A 22778-nucleotide genomic window follows, 5' to 3' on the forward strand; every position below is an offset into this window, starting at 1 on the left:
GCTACTCAGATCCTTGTTGTCTCCTAAATTATCCCATGTCCATTTCACAATGGCAGTCCATTTCCATGGTTCCCAGCTTTGCAGCAAGAGCTTAATTATAATCCAACACCAAGTCTAACCTCACCACAGATGCTATGTTTTGTGTCATACTCTGACTATAGACACCCTTCTCCTGGCTGATGCATTGCAACAACCTAGATGGCTCTCATACTAGGCCACAAGGATAGGAAGCCAGGAAACACTAGCTTAGAAGCTGTTAAATCAGAGGAGCAAAAAGATATCGTAGTGCATTCTGCTGTGATCTTATTCTGATTTAAACAGCCTTGTCATCTATTACCAGGAGTAGCTTTGGCATCACATTCTGAGTAGTGACTGGGTGTAAGCTGGTGTGTCCGAGCTGACTATAGTATTGTCTTGAGCCTGTGCAGACTGAAGAGACAAGCCAGTGCCAGTAGCACACACATTGGAATAACAAAGCAACCTATAGTTAGGCATTGCCACTCTTTGTTCTAGAGTAATGAATGAATGACTCTCTAATTTCTTGACAAGAAATTCCTGCAGACCCATATGCAGCTGCCTCATCAGAGCAAGTAAAGAGGCTGGTGCTGCCTGGAGGAAACACTGTGAGAAGCTGCCAGAAAGCATCTGTTTACTGGACTCATGGGGCTCCTCTGTCCTCTAGAATTAATAACAAATGAGGAGCAAACACCTCCCCCTCTAGGCAGACATACACAGGAAGAGCATTGCCACAGCACAACAGGGGACTCCCACGACATACACTTGATCTGTGCTGTCAGAACTGAGAGTTTTATTTTGGGGGGGAGGGTCCGGTTGTTGGGCCTGAACTCTGGGCCTGTGCCCTGTCCCTCAGCTCTTCAGCTCAAGGCTAGTGCTCTACCACTTGAGCCACAGCGCCACTTCCGGCTTTCCATTTTGCTTATGTGGTGCTGAAGAATCGAACCCAGGGCCTCAGGCATGCAAGGCAAGCGCTCTACCACTGAGCCAACTTCCCAGCCCCAGAGCTGAGTTTTTAATGACACTTCATCCCACAGTGCTCCCTAAAACCTTCATCCCAACCCTGCTCCTTTCATGTCCCTGACAATGTTTATAGGCATCCCACATCCAGACTGAAGATGTTCCTTCATGTTTGGAGTAAGTCTGATCAGACTTTATATGGATCCACTGCTCAGTCAGGACTCTCGATCCCTCCCATCCCCATTTTGATACTGTGTGTCTCTTGACCTATTCCTGTCTTCTCTTTTCAAGATTCAGTCAGGGCCGGGTACAGGTGGCTCACACCTGTAATCCTAGCTACTTAGAAGTCTGAGATCTGAGGATCGTGGTTCAAAGCCAGCCCAGGGAGGAAAGTCCGTGAGATGCCTATCTCCTATAAACCATCAGAAAACCAGAAGTGGCTCTGTGGCTCAAGTCATAGAGTGCTAGCCTTGAGTTGAAAAGCTCAGGGACATCACCCAAGCCAAGCCCAGAGATCAAGGCCTATGACTCAAAAAATAAATAAATAAATAAAAGAAAGCAAAAACATACAAAGCTCAGAATGGCAAGCAGCTGAAAACAGGATGGAATAAACCAACATTATCTATGACAGTTTTCAGATTATGCAGAGAAATGCCTGCATTGTTGAAGCCCAAGCCCATCTGATAGCTGAGTTTTAGCTGGCTGGCATGCCCATGATGCCAGGTAATGATATTCACAAGTTTTGTGATATTATTCGATGACACAAATAGGCTTCAAGTTGGGAAGCTGAAAATTTTCTATTGATCTAGAAGGAGAAATATATCAGGACAAGAAATGGGATTAACACAATGCCAAAAGCAAAAGGCCATCCAATCCAAGGAAGACAGAATAACTCTGTCTCTGAAAAGATGATTCTCTCAAAGGAATCCTGAGCTGAGTATGGTGGTCTATGTTTGCAATCTCTGAATTTAGGAGGCTGAGTCAGAAGTTAGGTTGAGACTAGCCTAAGTTCCATGCCAAGAGAAGAACACAAAACCAAACCTCATCTTACAAAATAAAAGAAGGACTGGGAATGTGGCTTAGTAATAGAGTGCTGGCCTAGCACATACCTGAAGTCCTGGGTTTGGTTCCTCAGTACCACATAAAGAGAAAAGGCTGGAAGTGGTACTGAGGCTTGAGTGGCAGAGTGCTAGTCTTGAGCAAAAGAAACTCAAAATGCTTATGAATGTGTCATAAACAATCGCTTGAAAGCAAATAAAAAACTTTCGAATAAAAAAAAAGAAACTCAAAATGAATGGTGTTAGGAAAAATGTAAAATTAATGAAATAACATCTCTCTCCCTCCCCTATATCCCTTCCTGCTTTCCTCCCTCCCTCCTTTTCTCAGTACTAGGGTTTATACAAAGGATTTCATGCTTAGGCAGGTGTTTAACTCTTAATCCACACCACGGCCTTTTTGTACTTTAGTTTTTAAGTTAGGGCATCCTGTTTTCTTCCCATCCCAGGACCAGCCTCCCATCTAGCTGAGATTATTGGAATCAGCCCACCTTGATGATTGTGATCAGATCTCAATTTTTGCCTGGGTTGGTCTTGGATTGCAGTCCTCTCAATCTATGCCTCCCAAGTAGATGGTACTACAGGAGTGATCTATTATGCTTAGCCTTTAAAATGATCACTTAGAGCTGGGCACAAGTGGCTCCTGCCTGTAATCCTAGCCACTCAGGAACCTGAGATCTGAGGATCGAGATTCAAAGCCAACCAGTGCAGAAAAGACCATGAGACTCTTATCTCCAATAAACCACCAGAAAACCTAAGTGGTCCTGTGGCTCAAGTGGTAGAGTGCTAGCCTTTAGCTGAAGAGCTAAGGGACAGCAGTACCCAGGCCCAGAGTTCAAGTCCCAAGACAGACAAAAAAAAATCACTTAGGAAGATAAAAGAAAAACTCCTGAATTCTCACATTTATTTAAATAGCGGCTGCCAGTCATATTTTATAAAGCACTTATGGGGCCCATGAAGTCTTTTATTTTTAAAATACAATAAAATAGTACTAGAGCAGTTGGGATATTGTTCTGCCAGTAACACAACTATAAGAGCCTCGGAGGGAGCAAGCAAGCCAGCTACAGGCCAGCGCCGCCGCCGCTTCTTCTGAGCGGCAGTGAGAAGCAGCAAGCAGCCATGGCTGGGGCACAGGCTCCTCAGGCCAGACCCTGCAGACTGGGCAGCCCCTCCAAATCCCTCCAGCGGCTGACCTCAGGCCTCAAAGGCTCCAGCGCCGAGCTTCCTGGGCTCATCCCTAGGCTGGAGGTGCAGTGTGAAACAGCAAAGGAGCCAGCGAGACTCCTCCAGTGTCAGGGCAACCAGGCAGGAGTGGAGCCAAATGGCCAAACTTGCAGCAGCGACTGCAGCAGTTGTTGCTGCCTCGTGCAGCATGGGCCAGGGCTCCTGCAGCTGCTCAGGCACAGCCAGAGGCGGAGAAAAACTCCAGGACTGACACAGCCCCCTTCCACCCAATCTGCCTAAGATCTGGGAGTTGGAGTGGGAGCAGAAGGAGAGGGGTTCATATGGGTGTTGGAGGCATAGGCCTGCAAAACCCCATCTGAGCACCTTTGTGCCCTGAGGGTGCATACAGGCATGCATCCCTTCCTTCCAATTTATTTATTTGTGTTGGTTGTGGGGCTTGAACTCTGGGCCTGGACGCTGTCCCTCAGCTCTTCAGCTGAAAGCAAGTGCCCTACCACCTGAGCCACAGGACCACTTCCAATTCTTCTCAGGGAGGAAGGGACACCCTTTCCTCCATGCTGGGCAAAGGTTCTGCCCCGGTGCAAGACTCAGGTAATGGTTTGCTCAAAGTACCATTCCTGCTTCATCTACTTAACCACGTAGAACAATGCGTGGAGACCCCCCCCCATGTGTAATCACCTGTGCTTTACCTACTTTTACAACCTTGATTAGTGGAACTGCTCCACATTTGTTGACAAGGATTAGCTTTTTCTGTTTAAACTCTCATTGTCTGTGCTCCCATAAAACTGTTTAACTCTCTGCCCCTGACTGAAGATTTACTTCTCCTGCTTGTGTGCTGTATATAAGCATGTGATGTTCCAATAAATTTTGTCTATACCCACATGGTGTAGTCCCTTCTTGCCTATACCACACATCGTGTTCCCAGATCCCGCTGTGGAAACAGCAACAGATGGGGTTATGCCGGTTGATGCCTCTGACATCTCCCCCCTTTTTTGTTTGTTTAAGTACAACCGTAAGCAAGAGATCCTTTGCAGAAGGGATTTGCAGAAACTATTTTGGAATGTAGACAGCAATATCTTGACAAGACATAATGCAATCAATCCTGTAGAAACACTATGGGTAAAACTGTGCCACCAGGTATGAGGGTCCAATTGGTTTAGCACAGATGCAATTCCTCAGCCAGACCTTCATATCCCACCCCAGGGAGTTGTGCCAAGAAAGTCTCAATGACTTCCTGCTGTAACTAGTGGATGTCCCAAGTCAAATTTCCTTGCAAGACCGGCAGGTGGTAGTGAAGTCCCTGCCAAGTAATGTTAGAAGTGTTGAATCAAGTAGGAGTGATGCACAGTTTATTGAGCTCTAATCACACTTGAAGGTTAGCTGTTTCTGCAGATCAATTATCTGGTCTCCCATCCACTGCACCGTGTGTTGCAGGGTGTTCAGACGGGAATCAATGTCCTGTTTAATATTGTGCTGATGAGTCCATAGCTGGTGACAGTCCAGCCACTTCTCTACAAAGTCCTTGGTTTGGATGGAGGAATGCAGGGCCACTCCGGCAGTTGCAGCAGTCATGATGATAGCAGTCATTTCAAGGATCACAGCTACACTCAGACTCAGGAATCTCCTAGTTCTCTTCAGCAGTTGCTGGAAGACTCCTGTCAACAAACCAACAGTGGGGCTCTCCTGCCAAGGTCGGGTGAGGTTAACAGGCACCCAGACCCCTAAGCGAAATCTTAATATCAGGAGAGACTGAGAAGGCATATTAAAAGAAATAGTATGATTTAAGCATGTAAAGAGTCCAGGCTGCGTGGGTTCTCATTGATTGACACTGTCCCTGTGGGCTAGTACATAGGAAAGTTTAATACAACCCTGTACAGTAGAAGAATGGTTCCTGTAAAATGTATAATTTGCCTCATGGGCCCTAGTAAAGTGACCAATCCAATTCTGGGTTGTATAAAATTGGGTGGCAAGTTTTATAAATGCCACTGCTCAGGCCCTAAGTGTCCCCTGAAATTCATATGTGGCCTACGAGGCACAAGGCCTCCATCATGTCAGGTGAGCAAGCCAATGGGTTCTACATGATTTATAACTCCATTGTATAGACGTCACCATCAGAAGAATTATTAGTATACCAATCACCAACATGCTTTTCAGAATAATTGGCAATGAAACATCCATGAGGACCTCAATCTATAAATGAGATGTTATCATTATGCTGTATAATCTTTCCTCTAGGGTTTTGACACTGAGACCACTGAATAGAAACATAAACAAAATTCAATAATTAATGTCCTGGCATACTAGGTTAGGTGGTCGCCCAGTCTTATTTGTATAAGAATGATCCTTACCAATAAAATTTAAGGAAATTGTGCTGAATAGCCCCATATGATTGTTGATTTTATCATCAGGCAAGATGTATGCCCATACCTGTCTTCTGGTTGGTAAGCAAGGTGATGTCCCTAAACACAGTGGTAAAGACTCAAATCCTAAGGAAATAATATGAGGTATTCCTTCCTCACCTGGATGAGTAGGGTCTGCATGATCCCATGGTGGAGGAAAATACGTGCTGTCATTTGTATACACCACCGGACCTTGGTCTAGCTAATCCACTAATTTTAACAATGGTCGGTGAGGGACATAGGCCCAATATGCATGTTCACTACTCACTGCAGAAGTATTCACAAGCAGTGCAATCATGGCCAAAACAGATATTCAGGTATTCTAGGGGTTTTTGTACTGACCAGGGTGGCTTCGGTCTTGTGTCAACACTTATTCTGACCCCATGTTGGTGGGGTCAAGCTGGTTTTCTTAAGATAAGGATGATGGCTTCCTCGGGACTTCAAGCTTAGGTCTGCAAAGCTGCGTACTAGATCTTCCTCAGGATTGTGTTGTGTTGTTTTTGCTTCTCTGGAGGTCGAATGAGTCAAAAAGGGACCCAGATGTTGCCAGTGGATCCATCTGGAATGATAGAAACACTGTTTTCCCTTATGGGGCATTAGTCTTAGTCTTCATTGATTAAATTGTTTAAACCATATGGGAATAGATAGTGAGGTGGTGCTAGAGGGATAAAATGCTTTTCAGCTTTAGTGAAAGGATCACTTTGAGTGAAATTTTAAACATTTAGAGTAAATAAGGTTAAGGCAAAAGTTTCCCTTGGGGATTCCCCTTTTTTGTTTTTTTAATAATTGAAGCTTAAATGTTTTATGGGTGTGTAAACAGTTGGCATTAGTCTACACAGGTTGATTAAAGAAGTTTTACCTAGGGACTAACTTTAGTAAACTCCCCTAATATTTTTCTGATTGTACACTGGCTTTTAGAATATGGTGTGGGGTAGTTTGTCAAGGTGACAACTTTTTACTAATTACATTTTATTCCAAACTAGAGTTTAGGCATAATTTTTTAACTTTTCATAACTGTATGGACCCTTTTGGGGGGGGGCTTTAGCAGCATAGCCTGTTTAGTACTTTGGTTTGTAAAAGATTTAAATAGTCTAGGATGTTTAAAGGTAAGATCCATAAGAAGTTCCACTTGTAGGTGTTCAGTGGCAGTTTTGTAATTGACAAACAATTTATAAAAGCAGAACTAACAGTTAGTGATTACAAATTGCATCAAGGCAAATAGGGTGGTTGAGTCCACACAACTGCCTGTAGACATCCTGGTATCTAGGCTGGAGATGGGGGCATTGCACCCAGCTTCAAGGCCTGGAGGTGGGACAAGTCTTACCTTGAAATCCTAGGAAAACATTACCTCCCCAAATGGGCGAAAGCATTGTTTAGCTCCTCAAATAGCCTAGGTGGAACAGGCAGGCCATCCTTTGGAATACAGATGTTTAGTGTAGCTCCTGGTGCGTAACTCTCTACTTAAGCCCTTATCTTTGAAAATTTAACATTTGGTCTAAATCCTGATATAAATGATCTTTTTAGTAATTATCAGACCACAATTTTGTTTTATTTTGGTGTTTATACCAATGTTTCTCTGCTTACCTGGGACTTATTTGTCTCAGTTAAATTTGAATTTTCTCCTTCATTGTTCTAATTAATACCCTATCTGTTTACTTTTGATCTGGTCCTAACAATTTCATATTTTATTCTTAAACAAATTTATTTGGTTAGTGTCAGCCCAGAATTTTCTGCCAATTAGGGTTTTAAGCACATACAGAGCAGTTTGGATTTAAGCTATTCCCCACATTTCACAACCTCAGCCTTTTACAGCCAACTATTACAAATGGTTGACAAGTTCTTGCCCAGTTATGCATGCTTATAAAGTAGCTTGCCATGACCTCAAGCTCTGATCAATTTTAGAAGAGCCAAACATTATTGCCAAAGTCCCAGGAGTGCCTCTTTCTATGTTAGGGTAAACGCAACCTTGACATTTCCCTTGGTCACTGGACTTGAACTTAGTGCCTGAGTGCTGTTTTTCAGCTCTCCAGTGCAAGGATTGCACTTTGCCACTTCGGACTCCAAAGCAACTCTGCCCGCTTTTTTGGCACTCTGCTGGCTAGTTAGAGATGATAATCTTTCTCTGCCTGGACTGGCTTTGAACTGCAGTTTGTAGATCGCTCACCTTTGGTCCTCAGCTCCACCCTCATCTGGGCCCCCTCTCATTTCTGGAGTTCCCTCCATACAACTGGCCTCTCCCTCTCTCCACCCAGACCCACCTGAACTCCCATCTACCTCACTTCCTTTTCTCTCAGATACTTTTGCTACCAGGATGATGATGGAGGTCATGTGCTCCCTCTTGGGGGAAATATGGCTCCTCTAATAAACCTTGTAATAATCTTTCTCCTTTGCCTGCCTGCCTCTGCATGGTCCCATAGGATGGATGTGTCTGATCCTCTTTCACTGGTGGCTCCATACTGGGATAGGTTCCCCAGTGCATTTGCTCCCCCTGCACTTCAGAAGGGAGTTCAAACAGCTGCCCTGGGACCTATTCTGAGATCCTTCACTCCAGTCACCAGAGGACCATCAAGGTAACTTTCTCCTGACTGAGTGCTCTACCAGCCCATCCAGCCCCACTAATTAATTCCCACTCCAGGGTAAGTGACAAGTTTGTCCGAGGTCGGGGTTTCTGATTCCAATATCAGTGGTAAGGCCACCTGAGCCTTTCTGGGCTAACTGAGCCCCACCCTCACCATCTGACCAAAAACTTGGCCAAGTGCTGGAATTAGCCACTAGGGGCCTACCATGGCCCAAGGACCCACCTTGGACCAACATAAGGACAGTCTCCACTGGTGGGGCCACCACCTATTTAGGAGCCAACCTGCACTGCAGAGGACACTCTACTCTAGGCACATGGCTTCAGATCACTTACCATGGGAAGGACACTAAATTTCTTTACATTAAGGCCACCTGGACTTGGAGGGCTGTTGAGTCCCCATCAGTTAAATTTGGCCCCACATTTAAAACTCCACTTCTGAGAGTGCTTGAGCAAGTAGCTCTCTCTCTCTCTCTCCCCCTCCCCTTAAACTCTGCCTCTTGCCAAAATTACCTGCTTGTAACCTCTTTCACAAGTATTTCATATGCTAAACGCTTTGGTTAAGCCCTGGAAGAATGTAACCAGTAATTGCTTGTTTCTACTCATTAGATAGAAAATGGGTGAGTTTAAGTCTAAACTCCCCGAAATAAAGGCCAACAAGTTTGGATATTACCAAAAGTGTATTAATCTTCTCTCTAGCATTGAGCAAGTGGTGGATGTGCCAAATTGGCCTCTTGGTACTTCAGCTTGGTACTACCCTTTCCCCCTCCCCTGTCCTGTGGTGCCATTATGCTAGGCCAAGTGTATGTTCCTATTGCCTCCTGTTCACTAGGTTTCTTGTTGGCAAAGTTTTGTATTTTAAACTGACCACATGGTTCCATCATAATTAGAAAAGTAGTTCCACTAAAATTTCAAAACTTTAAAAGTCTATTTTAAAATCTAAGCACGCTCTATAATCTGTGCACAAACATGTCTGTCTGTGTCTTATTCGACTATATGTAAGTGATTATGGTTTCAAGGTTACTCTGCCTACTAAAAATCTTTGTCAATGGAAGCTGTGAATTAATCTAAATTGCTTTAAAACTTTGTGACCTGACTAAGCCAAAGAAAAAACAGGCAGTTTTAAAAGACCTTGGAAAAGGACTTAAAAAAGACAATGTCCTTTACAAAGTAAATGAAATTGGTAACTAAGTTGGCTGTGAATTATGTCATTCCTATGTCCATCTATGCTAAGAGTTAACTATTGTACACTGACCATGGCTAGTAAACTAAAGCTAAGGGTTTCATTCTCTGTTTTCTCCCCTGTGTGCTGATCAACTTCAATTAAGATCAAGGGACCAGAGTAACTATGCTCAGGCACAGCTGCCTAAACCAGTGGCACCAGCCTGCAAAAGCCAGTGTAAACCAGGTCTCTAACCAGTATATGTAGAAATATTGCAGGTTACCAACAGGAGGTGCAACAGTCTATACATGCTGGGAGATGCCACAGTCTCTCTCAGACTCTGGCCTTGCATCTCACATGACCAAAAGCCTGTTAATTAAGGGTAAAACACAAGCCACATTAGATATTTGGTTCTGTAAATGTTCATCACCAGAAGTTAGACCATACGGGGTGTATGAGCAAAGGATAGAAATTGATTTCTATACTATTTTACAATTGGAGGTAAATTCCTAAAGGTAACTCAGACTGCAGAAAAAAAAATGGCCACTCTTTCTATTCACTGCCCACAGGACAGCCTACAGGCAAAGAATATACAGCCCAGTGTTTCAATGATGCATTTAAATGCAAATTAAAATAACTTTACAAAATGGATTTAAAATGACATCCCCCTTGTAAAAATTTGAGAAGTTGTGGAGAGTGGCTGGCCTCCCAGACAAGTTTAAAAGATAAAATTTTCCTAAAGGTTTATTTCAAAGTAAAAAAAAAAAAAAATAGGATTATTCTAGTTTGCCCCTAAAATTTTTTGTAACAGTTGCCGGAAGGCCCACAGTAAAAGATAGGACAAGTTTGTCAAATGTAATTTAATAAGTAAAACCATGCTTATAAAACTACTTCCAATGACCATCTTTGTTGCTTTTAGTTGGAGTAAAAGTGACTGTAAAAAAAAAAAACAAAAAAACTCACTGATCTGCAGTTCGAAGCCAGTCCAGGCACAGGCAGACTAAAGTCCCTGTGAGATTGTCATCTCTAATCTGCCAACAGAGTGCTCAAAGCTGAGTTGTTTTGGAGTTTAAAGTGGCCAAGTGCTAGTCCTGAGCTGGAGAGCTGAGGGACAGCACTCAAACCCTGAGTTCAAGTCCAGCGACTGACCAAGGAAAATGCCAAAGATGTATTTATCCCAACATAAGAAAGGCACTCCAGGGACCCTGATATTGTTAAAATATCCAGAGGCAATTGCAAACAAATGTTTGGATGACAAAAGTGGTATCAGGTCCTGAGTTACTTGAGCTTGGTCCTCCAAAAAATTGATCAAGCCAGAAGGTCATGGAAAGATAAGTTTGTAAACATGCCTATCACCCATGTTGGTCTAACTGGGCAAAACTTTCCAGAGATCTGTGATAGTGGGTAGTAAAAGCTAAGATTGTAGAATGTAAATCTCCAAACCCCTGTATCTGCTCAAAGTCCTAATTGGCAGTAACTTTTGAGCTGGTTAAATTCATCTGTTGAAAAGCTTGTAGAGCTGAGATTATGTTCCTATTGAGATCTGTCTAAAGGCCTACATAGGTAGGCATTCCTCTGCCAGACAGAAAATGCTTTTATAAACCAGGGTGTTAAACAGGCTATGTTGCTGTAGCCCAAGAAAAGGCCTGTACATTTGTTATAGGTTAAATGTTGTCTATAAGCCACTTTAAACAGGCTACCCAGAGGCAGTGGGCCGTACTTAGAGTGCCAATCAGTCTCAGGTTAAAAGCATCTACTGGGCTTTCTTTTAAAAATCTCTGACAAGTAATTGTTAGTCAATTGTGAACAAGTTATAGGTAAGCTCCATCTCATTGATCTCCTTGTTGCTTTAACTGGAAATAAAAAGAGCTTTTGTAAGAAAGTTCAAAGCCATCCTGGGCACAAAAAAAAAAATCCTTCTAAAACTCCATCTCCCTACTAATCAGCACAGAACCAGGACTATCCAGCCAAAGGCTGAAAGTGGCATTGTGACTCTAAGTAGTAGAGCATTAGCCTGGAACAGAAGGACTCAGGGACAGTGCCCAGGCCTTGAGTCCAAACTGTAAATGCCAACCAGGACAAGCTATCCCAGCAATGGATGTTGAGACAATGGCCAGGACAAAGTCAGTCCTGACCATGGAAAACCATGGAAAAGAGTAAGAGATGATACCCTAAATGGAGTCACTTTATGCTTTATGCATTGTTTCTGGCAAAACTGGAGCTTCAGCTTCCACCCCCACTACAAAGGCAGAGGAGGGGTCCCGCAGAGCAGTGAGGACCTCACAGATGAAGTCCTTCAGGGGAGGGGGCCTCACAGAAAAGGCTGCAAAAAGGGGTGTACCTCACTGGGAGGCCGCAGAAGTGAGGGTGCCTTGTGGGGGAGGCCACAAAAGAGGGGAGCGCCTCACAGGGGAGACTGCAGGGGAGGGGAAACTGCAAAGGCAGAACACAGAGGAGGAGTTTAAACTTAAACTCATCCATACTTTTACCTTCAGTTACAAGGGAGAGGGAAAGAGGGAGAGGGAAAGAGGAAGAGGGAGAGGGAGAGAGGAAGAGAGGGAGAGAGGGAGAGAGAGAGAGCCAGAGCTATCTGCCCAAGCACTCACAGAAGTGGAGTTTTAAATTTGGGGCAAAATTTGATTGCAGGGGCTCAGCAGCCCTCCAAGGCCCAGGTGGCCTTAATGTAAAGAAATTTAGTGTCCTTCCCATGGTAAGGGACCTGATGCCATGGGCCTATATTAGAGTGTTCTCCACAGTACAGGTTGGCTCCTAAAGGGGGTGGTGGCCCTGCCAGTGGAGAATGTCTTCATGTTTGTCCATTTGTATTCCTTGGGCCATGGAGGATGGGTCATTGGGCCAAGGTAGGCCCCTGGCACTTGGCCAAGGTTTGGCTCTGATGAGGGGAAGGGGGGCTCAGTAAGTCACAGAGGCCCAGGTGGCCTTACACTGAGATATCAGAATCAGAAACCCAGACCTCAGATAAACTGGTCACTTAGCCTGGAGTGGGACTTAATTAGCAGTGTTGGATGGGCTGGTAGAGCGCTCAGTCAGGAGAAAGTTACCTTGGTGGTCCTCTGGTGACTGGCGTATAGGATCTCAGGAAAGGTCCCAGGGAAGCTGGTTGAACCTCCTTCCGAAGTGGAGGGAGGATCAAACCCACTGGGGAGCCTATACCCACAGGGGTGACCAATGTAAGAGGATTAGACAAAAATCCATGCAAGGGGACCATGCAGAAGCAGGAAGGCAAAGGAGAAAGATTATTACAAGGTTTATTAGAGAAGCCATATTTCCCCCAAGAGGGAGCACATGACCTCCATCACTATCCTGGTAGCAGGAGGATCTGAGGGAAAAGGAAGTGAGGTAGATGGGAGTCCAGGTGGGTCTGGGCAGAGAGAGGGAGGGGCCAGTTGTATGGAGGGAACTCCAGAAATGGGAGGGGACCCGGTGTAGGTGCTCATACTTCGAGCTCAGGACTCTACCTGATTCTGGGGCCTGGATGAGTTGCCTTGATCTCTTCTAAGTCATTTACCACATGAGGCTTTTCTGAACTCATACATCACTGCAAATTGCTAACATTCCTCCCTAGCACATCACTCAATATATTTTTTCCATCATATATTTAAACATATTTATGTGTATACATTCCCTACCCTCCCCCAACCCCACACACAAAGGCATAGACCTTCAAAACAAAGCTTTTCTTTTTTTCCTTGCTACAGTGTCTAGAACCTAATAAACTCAATAGATACAAAAGAGTGAGCTGGGTACTAGTGTCACACCTGTAATGCTAGCTATTCAGGAAACTGAGATCTAGAATCACTTTTTCCATTTAGTTCCCATTTTGATTAAAATTTAAGCGTTAAAGGAACTTTTAAAGAGAATCAAGACTTCCTTTTTTCTGGAGGTTTCCTTCACTCCCTTTCACCTAGTCCAGCTCAACCTATGTCCCCCTGGGAGCTTTGGCATCCCAGAAAATCCACAGTCCCCCAGACCCCAGTTAAATTAGACAGAATCCAGCATTGCCTTTAGTCATGTGGTGGGCAGAGCAGAAAGCATCCACCACGTGTGCTACCCAACACCTCTAATCCACACCAGTGCCACTTCCATACTCCTAGCCACATGAGCAGCATTGTGTCACCGTCGCTTGCACTGGCATAGGCTTCCGTGGTCATCAGGACAGATGTCCTGAGAGTTATTTCATCTGCATAAGGTGACATTTCCTGGGTCCAGGTATATTGCTGATCTGGGAAATCACTGGCATTGGAGCAAGCCAGGGCTGCTGCAACCGCACTGTAGGATGCATCTCTCTGCAGCAAAACCTGAGGCCCTTCCTTCCTAGACACAATGGAGATCCTAGAAAATTCCCTGCTTGTCCCTAGATAAGTCCATGAATATATCTACAGCCCTCATCTGTCAGAAATGAACAAAGAGTACAGAATTGTTCAAGTCATTTTCCTTCTTCACAGAAGGGTGCACTATCATCCTGGCCCCCCAGAGCGAGACAGCACACCAAATGGGGGGATCCACTTGGTTTTCATCCCAACCTAGGAATGATATTGTCCCTTCTCATGTTGCTAAGGTGTCAGGATCACATCTTTGTAAACAATCGGTTACCAGGGTAATAGGGTCATAGAAGGAAGACAAGTCATTCTAACCATCAGTGGACCATCCCTAGTCAGGAGGCAGTGTACTTTGGGAGGCTATTGCTCCAAAACAAACATCCTTTTTACCTGTTAATGAAACTGCAACTCCACTGCACCTCACCTTTGTCATTACAACAACAACAACAAAAAGAAAAAGAAAAGGGTGTTTTGGATTTTCTTGTCAGGACTGGCTTGAAACCACAATCCTCAGATTTCAACCTCCTGAGTAGTGCCAAGGTTTTTTATGAGACAATTCTCTCAAATTAACCACCAAGAAAGAAGCAAAAAGGAATAAAGTCCAGGACTTGAGCTGAGGCTCAACTGGAAGATCATGGACAGCACCCATGCCCTGATTTCAAACCTATGACCAGCACATCATCATCATCATCATCATCATCATCATCATCATCATGTGAATAAAAAGACTGTAAGAGCCTATTAAGAATATTAAAATTGAGGGCTGGGATGGTGGCTCAGTGGTAGAGCTCTTGCCTTGCATGCATGAGGCCCTGGGTTTGATTCCTCAGCACCATATAGCAAAAAAGAAAAAAGCCGGAAGTGGCGCTGTGGCTCAAGTGGTACAGCACTAGCCTTGAGCTGAAGAGCTGAGGGATAGCGCCCAGGCCCAGAGTTCAAGCCCCATGACCAACCAAAAAAAAAATATTAAAATTGAGTGAGCCAGGCACTTTTTGGTGGCTGACATGTAATGCCAGTTAGGAGCATGAAATCTCAGGATGGTGGTTAAAAGCCCACCTGGGCAGGAAATTCCATGAGGCTCTGATCTCCAACTAACCAGCAAAAATGCCAGAAGTAGAGCTGTGGATCAAGTGGTAAAGCAACAGCCTTGAATGAAAAAGCAAAATAACAGTGACCAGGCCCAGGTAGGACTACTACTAATTAATCAATTAAATACAAATACACAAATAAAAATCAGAGTGGAAGATGAGCACAAAAGCCAAGAGAATTGCTGGTTTATACCTGGAGCTCAAGCTACACAAAAGACAGAACTTGAAGATCTGGGTTCCAAGGCAACCCAGGCAGAAAAGTCCCTTAGGAATTTGTGAGTATGTATCAGGTGTGGGTGTTGAACCCAGGGGTTGAAATAGAATTTTTTTTTCTTAAAGGTAGCATTCTGCCACTTCCTTTCTTTGGGGGATGAAATGGAGATAAGTTTTATGGACTTACCTGCCTGGGCTTTCAACCCCAATCCTCAGATTTCAGGTGCTGATACAGTACTCTTATCTTCTATGAGATTTTTATCTTCCATGAACTGCCAAAAAAGTAAAAGAAGCCAGAAGTTGATCTGTGTGGCTCAAGCCACAGAGACTGCTTGCTTTGAGGGAAAATGAACAACAAAATCCCTCATACACAGTGGCCCTGCCCTGGTTTCAAACCCAGGAAGTGACCAGGCCCTATGTTCAAGCCCTAGGACCACCACCACCAGCAACAAAAGAATGACTCAGGGACAAGGACTAGGCCCTGAATACAAAGCCTAGAAACAGCATTAAAAATAAAAGAAAAACAAATTCAGAGACTGTGGCTAGGCTCCAGAGTTCAAGGGTCTAGAACCAGCACCAGGACGGACACACACACACACACACACACACACACACACACACACACACACATACACACACACACACACACACAAAGAAGAAGAAGAAGAGAGAAGTCAATGAAATATTTTTAAGTAGTGGCTCATGCCTATAATCCTAGCTACTGTGGAAGCTGAAATTTTAGGATTGTGGTTCATAGTCAACATGGGCAGGAAGCTCCATGACACTTGGTTTTATGTGTGCTAGTCCTGGGGCCTGAACTTGTGCTGTTTTGCACAAGACTAGAACTATTCTACTTCCAAGCTCTTGGTGATTAATTGGAGATGAGAGTCTCAACAACTTTCCTGCCCTGGCTGGCTTTGAACCACCATCCTCTGATTTTAGAGCCTGGCTAATGTCCCTGTCTTCCCATGAGAATCTTTCTTTTTTTGGGGTTGGTCATGGGGCTTGAACTCGGCCTGCACACTGTCCCTAAGCTCTTCAGCTCAAGGCTAGTGCTCTACCACTTGAGCCACAGGGCCACTTCTGGTTTTCTGGTGATTTAGTGGAGATAATTGTCTCATGGACTTTCCTTCCCAGTCTGGCTTTGAACTGCAATCCTCAGATCTCACCCTCCTGAGTAGCTAGGATTACAGGCGTAAGCCACTGGCACTCAGCTTTTTTTTTCTTTTCTTTTTTCTGTTTTATGGGTTGTGGGGCCTGAACTCCAGCTCTGGATGGTGTCCCTTAGCTCTTCAGCTCAAGGCAAGCACTTTACCACTGAGCCATTTCCCAGCTCCTCCATAAGAAACTTATCCCTTATGAATCACCAAATTTGTTTTACAAAGCCAGATGTTAAAATGTGGCTTAAGTTTTAGAGCCTGCCAGCCTTGCTCAGGACATGGGAGAGACTCCAGCACAGTGACCTTGCCCTGATTTCAGGTTTAGGAACAGTCACCACTTCCTGTGTTCCAGCCCTAGGACCAGAACCAAATAAATAAATAACTCCCCCATTTTCACTGTATTTGATGTTGGCGTAATTTGTGAAGGTGAAGGGAAAAAACAAATTGTTTAAATAGGGATACAGCTAGACCTATTGCAACAATGAGATGTACAAGAAATTATTTCAAAAAATGAACTTTACAACTTTTGCCTGGTGGGGGTGGTAGAGAACATTATATAAACAAAGCCATTCATGCAGCTGTTGCTCAAGCTGTTAAAGTATGCTAGCCTTGAGAACAAACAATACAAAAAATGCTTCATTCACAGTGGCCCTGCCCTGACTTCAAGCCTCAGAAGAGTGGCCATGTCATGAGTTGAAGCCCTAGCAACAAAAATGAAAATAAATAAATAAATAAAGCCAGAACTTTATCTGTGGCTCAAGCCATAGAGACTGCTAGTCTTGAGAAAGAAAAGGGAAAAACCTCAGACACAGTGGCTCTGCCCTGATTTTATGACTAGCAAAAGTTCAGGCCCTATGTTCAAGCCCTTGGACCAGCAATGAAGAAAAAAAAATACAGCAACAACAAAAACTCGGCAAAAATGCCCAAGTCCTGAGTACAAGCCATAAGAGCATCACCTAAAATAAATGCAGAAAGAAAGAAAAATACATAAAGAGCCACAATTTGAACTGTCTTGAGGTGGGAAGCCTACTAGTCTTGAGAAAAAATTAGGAATAATGACCAGGCCTGGAGTTCAAGTACTATAAAAAGCTCAAAAAAAAAGAATCTGTTGGGAGCCAAAAGGAGTCTCTCAACATGAAGATAGGCTTGACTATCTCACTGGAACATCTTGTGGCTGAGTTTACAGAACCACTCTCAGAAATCCGACCCTTTCATCCTGCCTTATGCAAATATCCTGCAGCTGCTAATGACCACCCTTTCACCCTGCCCTACGCAAACATCCTGCAGCTGCTATGGCCAATGAAAAAGCTTCCTTAATGGCCAATTTAAAAGCTTCCTTATTCCAAGCATATAAATACCCCTGTGTGAAAAATAAAAATTTGCAGCTTGATCAGAATCCCTGTCTTGCTGTCATTCTTCATGTCTCTTGTCCCTTCATTCCTTCTCGTTTAGGTTCATCGCCCTCGTTGACATCCTGCAGGTTGGGACAAAAATCCACAAAAAAACTTCAAAACAAAAACCCAGAAAGAGTGGCCAGCCCTAATAATAAGCTGGATGACCCAAACTTGTGAAAAAGAGAAAAAGAATAATAAATTAAGTGAAAAGAAGGACAAAAATATTAGAGCCAATTCAAGATTTTAAAAATATGGTTCACACCTATAATCCTACCTCCTCAAATAGCTGAAATCTGAGCATTTGTGGTTTGAATCCAGCCTGGGCAGGAAAGTAAATGAGAATTCTTTTCATTTATGCTGCTCCTGGGCTAAAACTTGAGTTTTACTCAAGGGTAGAGCTCTACTGCTTCCTACCTGTTGCTGGTTAATTGGTGAAAAACGTCTCATTGATTTTCATGCCTAGGATGGCTTTGAACCTTGGCTCTCAACTTTCTTTTTTTTTTCTTTCTTTTTTTCTTTTATTTTATTTTTATTTTTTGTGAGCACACTGTACAGAGGGGTTACAATTACATGGGCAGGTTAATGCGTACATTTCTTATCAAGCATTGCAGCCTCCTCTTTGTTTACATTACACATCCCTTCCCAGCCTCCCCCCGCAACCGCCCACCCAATCCTCCCGGCTTGCCCCCCCACCAACATTGTAAAGCTCATTTTCCACATGACAACTTGTACTTCTCATTGTTGCAACAGGTCTACCTGTATCCTTAAACGACTTGTTTTTTCCCATCTCCTACACAAGTTATACTGACATCAAATATAGTGAAAGCAGGGTTATACTGTGGGGGAGGGACATACAAAGCTACAAAGAGATAATCTTATAAATGCGTTAGAAACAAATGCATGAAAGGAAAAAAACATTAAAATACATATCTAAGGATTCATTTTCATAACATCACATTATCTGACCTATTCCGCTTGACTCATATATATATACTAGATATTGCAAATAAGGGAAACCATGGGACCTATGTTTCTTTGGGCCTGGCTTACTTCACTTAATATAATGTTTTCCACGTTTTTCCATTTCCTAACAAATGGGGCAATGTCATCTTTCTGATGGAGGCATAGAATTCCATTGTGTATATATACCACATTTTCTTGATCCATTCATCTACTGAGGGGCATCTGGGTTGGTTCCATATCTTAGCTATGGTAAATAATGCTGCAATAAACATAGTTGTGCTGGTAGCTTTAGTGTGGTCTTGTTTGTAAACATTTGGGTAAATGCCCAAAAATGGGATTGCTGGGTCATAGGGGAGTTCTATCTGAAGTCTTTTGAGGAACCTCCATACTGCTTTCCAAAGTGGTTGAACAAGTTTACATTCCCACCAACAATGAAGTAAGGTTCCTTTCTGTCCACATCCCCTCCAGCATCTGTTGTTGTTAGAGTTCTTGATTTTTGCCATTCTAACTGGAGTGAGGTGGTATCTCAATGTTGTTTTGGTTTGCAATTCTTTTATGGCTAGGGAGGCTGAGCATTTCTTCATGTGTCTGTTGGCCATCCTTCTTTCTTCTTCAGAGAAGTTTCTCTTTAAGTCTTTAGCCCACTTGTTTATTGGGCAGTTTTTTCTTTGCAGATTTGTTGTTGGGGGATTTAATTTTTTGAGTTCCAAGTATATTTTAGATATGAGACCCTTGTCTGTTCAATGGCTAGTGAAGATCTTCTCCCAATCCGTGGGCTTTCTATTGATCTTGCTAGCTATGTCCTTTGCCATGCAGAAGCTCTGCAATTTCATGCAATCCCATTTGTCCCACCTTTCTTTGATTTGTTGTGTTTCCGGGTCTCTATTCAGAAAATTTCGGCCTGAGCCAAGGAGACCTAGGGTTTCTCCTATTCCATCCTGTAATGTTTTCAAAGTGTCTGCTTTGACTTCGAGGTCTTTGACCCATTTGGAGTTGATTCTGGTGCAAGGTGATATATAAGGATCTAGCTTTAGTTTTCTACAAGTAGTTAACCAATTTTACCAGCACCATTTACTGAAGAGGCTGTCGTTCTTCCATTCTATTGTTTTAGCTTCCTTATCGAAGATTAGATGGCTATAGGTCTGTAGGTTCATTTCTGGGATTTCAATTCTATTCCATTGGTCCTGATGTCTGTTCTTATGCCAATACCAAGCTGTCTGGATAGTCATCTTGGCTTCCGGTAGTACTTTTTTCCTTTCTGTATTTTTTGACAGTTGTGGGGCTTGAACTCAGGACTTGTGTGCTGTCCCTGGGCCTCTTGTACTCAAGCCTTGTGCTCTACCATTTGTGCCATAGCACCACTTCTGGGTTTTGAGTGGTTAATTGGACATAAGAGTCTCACAAGGACTTTTCTGTCTGGGCTGGCTTCCAACTGAGGTCCTCAGATCTCAGCCTCCTGAGTAGTTACAGCCATAGGACACTTATCTCACTTGTTAGGTTTTAAAAAAAGAGATAGCCTAGTAAGAACAGCACCATGCACGTGCTATTCAGGTAAGGGATAGTAGACCTGCTGGGACCAGGCAAGGTTGGAACTCCACATGGCTGGGAAAGGCCTTGGAATGAGAGAGAGCTGGGAAAGAGAGGAAAGAGAGAGGAAAGAGCTAGAAAAGAGCAGAGAGAGCAGAGAGAGAGCAGAGAGAGAGTGTCTGGGCCTGGGCTAGGCCTTATCTAGGGTACGGGCAGAGAAAGGTGTGGCCACATCAAATTCAGATATGACCTCAGTGGATGCAAATGTGACTTCTTCCAGGTGTTCCAGTTGCCTAGGTAATGCAGTTACTGGGTGGAGACTTTGCTGTGAGGAGGGTGGAGTCTGCTCGCCATCCAGGAGCAGACCTTACAATATTAACCAACAACAACAACAAAAAAAAAATCAAATGAGGTTTAGAGATATCAGTGGCAAGCACACTGACAGTTCAAAGAAGTAAACAGAGAGCCATCTTTAAAAGCACTAATATTTGGAAAATTTTCATCTGGCAGCTCTCAAACATGCTAGTCTCAGGACCTCTTAATACTCTTAAATTTTGAGAGCTCCCAAAGAGCTAATTAAAAAGGTAAGGTGGCTCAGTGGTAGAGTGCTTGCCTTGCATACATGAGGTCCTGGGTTCGATTCCTCGGCACCACATAAGTAGAAAAAGCCAGAGGTGGCACTGTGGCTCAAGTGATAGAGCGCTAGCCTTGAGCTGAAGAGCTGAGGGACAGTGCCCAGACCCAGAGTTTAGGCCCCACAACCGACAAAAAAAAATGTTAGTAGAGCCAGGAACTGGTGGCTGTCACCAGTAATCCTAGCTACACACTCAGGAGACTGAGATCTATAGATTGCTATTAAAAGCTAGCTGGAGCAGGAAAGTCAATGAGATTCTTATCTCCAATAAACTACTTAGAAAACAAAACAAAACAAAACAAAAAAAACCCAGAAGTAAAACTATAACTCAAGTGGTAGACTACAGCTCAGGATCAATGCCTAAGTGCTGAATTCAAGCCCCAGGACTGGCACAAAAATAAATAAATTAAATAAAAAATAGGGGATACACATGCATTTGCATGTGCACGCACACACACACACGAGAGAAACAGACAGATATGTTAAAAAGTAGAACTCAGCTAATGAGCAAAGCATCAGGTATTGAGTCCTAGTTTCACAACCCAAACAAAAGAAAATTTAGAACTCAAGTGCTTATGGTAGTTTTGTAAACTTAAGAACAAAAACACTGGGGATGGGAAGGTGGCTTAGTGGTAGAGTGTCTTGTATGCATGAGGCCTTGAGTTCAATTACTGAGCACCACATAAGCAGAAAAAGTTGTAAGTGGTGCTGTGGCTCAAGTGGTAGGATACTAGCACTGAGCTAAAGAGCTGAGGGTCAGCACCCAAGCCCAAAGTTTACTCCATACAACTCACCAAAAAGAAAAAAAAAGAAAGAAAAGAAACACTACTTATTAATATACACTTATTGAAAAAAAACTGTATTTTCCAAAAAAGGTAAAATTTCAGCAGAATAGTCCCATTGTTTTACATCTTTAATAAATCTCTTCATCCTTTAGCCTAATGAAAGACACCTGTATTCTCTCATCTGCTTTTATACTGTCTGTTGGGTTATGTTGTTTCAAGTATATGCAGAAAATCTACCTTACAAAGTCACTTAGTTAGAAAAGGAAGAAGTATTTTAGTTGCCTTCTCAGATTATCAATAAAGCTAATGCTGGCATACTCCTTAATATTACACTAAAACTCAACTAGTGGTCATCTCTTAAAATTTAGTTGTAATGAGATACATAGCAATGAGCCTGAAGCTATACCATAAGATTTTCTGCTTGGATGTATTAAATTAAAATCAGTTAGTCTTTTCTTTTCTTTTGCCTGTACATGATTTGCTAACATCACACATTAAATAATGGGAAAATACTCACACTGAGTCACACAAATCTTCCAAATGCTGACCAACTGTCCTGAAATCAATGAATATAGCTGTTATTATCAACACAGATTTCATCAGCATAGTCTGTAAACAGCACTGGGAAGCTACAAAGCTCAACAGAGCAATAAATACATTCTACAAAATTGAAACTTAGTTTCAATGTGTATCATGACTCATACATCGTTGCTTTTCTCGTGGTAAAGGCTCATTTCATTCACTTTTAAGAAATGTTCACCAAATAAAATTCTAGTCTCTATGACCACTTGTATACTTCAGAGTGAAAATGTCATTCCATGGCAAAGTAAATAGTTCATTTAAACACTACAAATGGGCTAGGCACTGGTGGCTCATGCTTGTAATCCTAGCTACTCAGGAAATTAAGATCTAAGGATCATGGTTCAAAGCCAGCCCAGGCAGAAAAGTCTGTGAGATTCTTATCTCCAATGAACTATTCAGAAGAAGCCAGAAGTGGTGCAGTGGTTCAAGTGGTAGAGCACTACCCATGAGCAAAAAAGCTTAGGGCAACATCCAAGCCCTGAGTTCAAGTCCTAGGACCAGCTTAAAAAAATAAGACAAAACTGAATTCATTGGATTCCACTTTCTTAAAATAGCCAATTAGCAGATAATATGTCTTAGAAATATATCTAATTAAATGTTAAAATAAAACAACCTTAAGATTCATTTGTCCAGAAATTACATTTTATACTAACTGCCACATTACCTAATTACTATAAAAAATGAGCAGCTTCAACATTCATATTTTCTAAGAGATACAGGCTTTAAATTGTGGAGGCAGGG

General features: G+C 43.0%; 1 long non-coding RNA gene across 2 annotated transcripts; it reads right to left on the reverse strand.

Annotated features, from left to right (window-relative positions):
• Positions 1 to 2905: 2905 nt before the first annotated feature.
• LOC138834430 (uncharacterized) lies at positions 2906 to 22050 on the reverse strand. 2 transcript variants are annotated; one of them, XR_011374103.1, is made up of 4 exons: positions 21973 to 22050; positions 15180 to 15264; positions 5957 to 6173; positions 2906 to 4870 (listed from the first exon to the last, which is right to left on the reverse strand). It is a non-coding gene; the product is annotated as an uncharacterized lncRNA (long non-coding RNA). The 2 variants fall into 2 exon arrangements; XR_011374102.1 differs by lacking the exon at positions 21973 to 22050 and having other exon boundaries at positions 15180 to 15540.
• Positions 22051 to 22778: the final 728 nt, after the last annotated feature.

This window comes from Dipodomys merriami, unplaced genomic scaffold, assembly GCF_024711535.1.
Source record: "Dipodomys merriami isolate MVZ:Mamm:240054 unplaced genomic scaffold, mDipMer1.0.p SCAF_2146, whole genome shotgun sequence".
NCBI lineage: Eukaryota > Metazoa > Chordata > Mammalia > Rodentia > Heteromyidae > Dipodomys > Dipodomys merriami.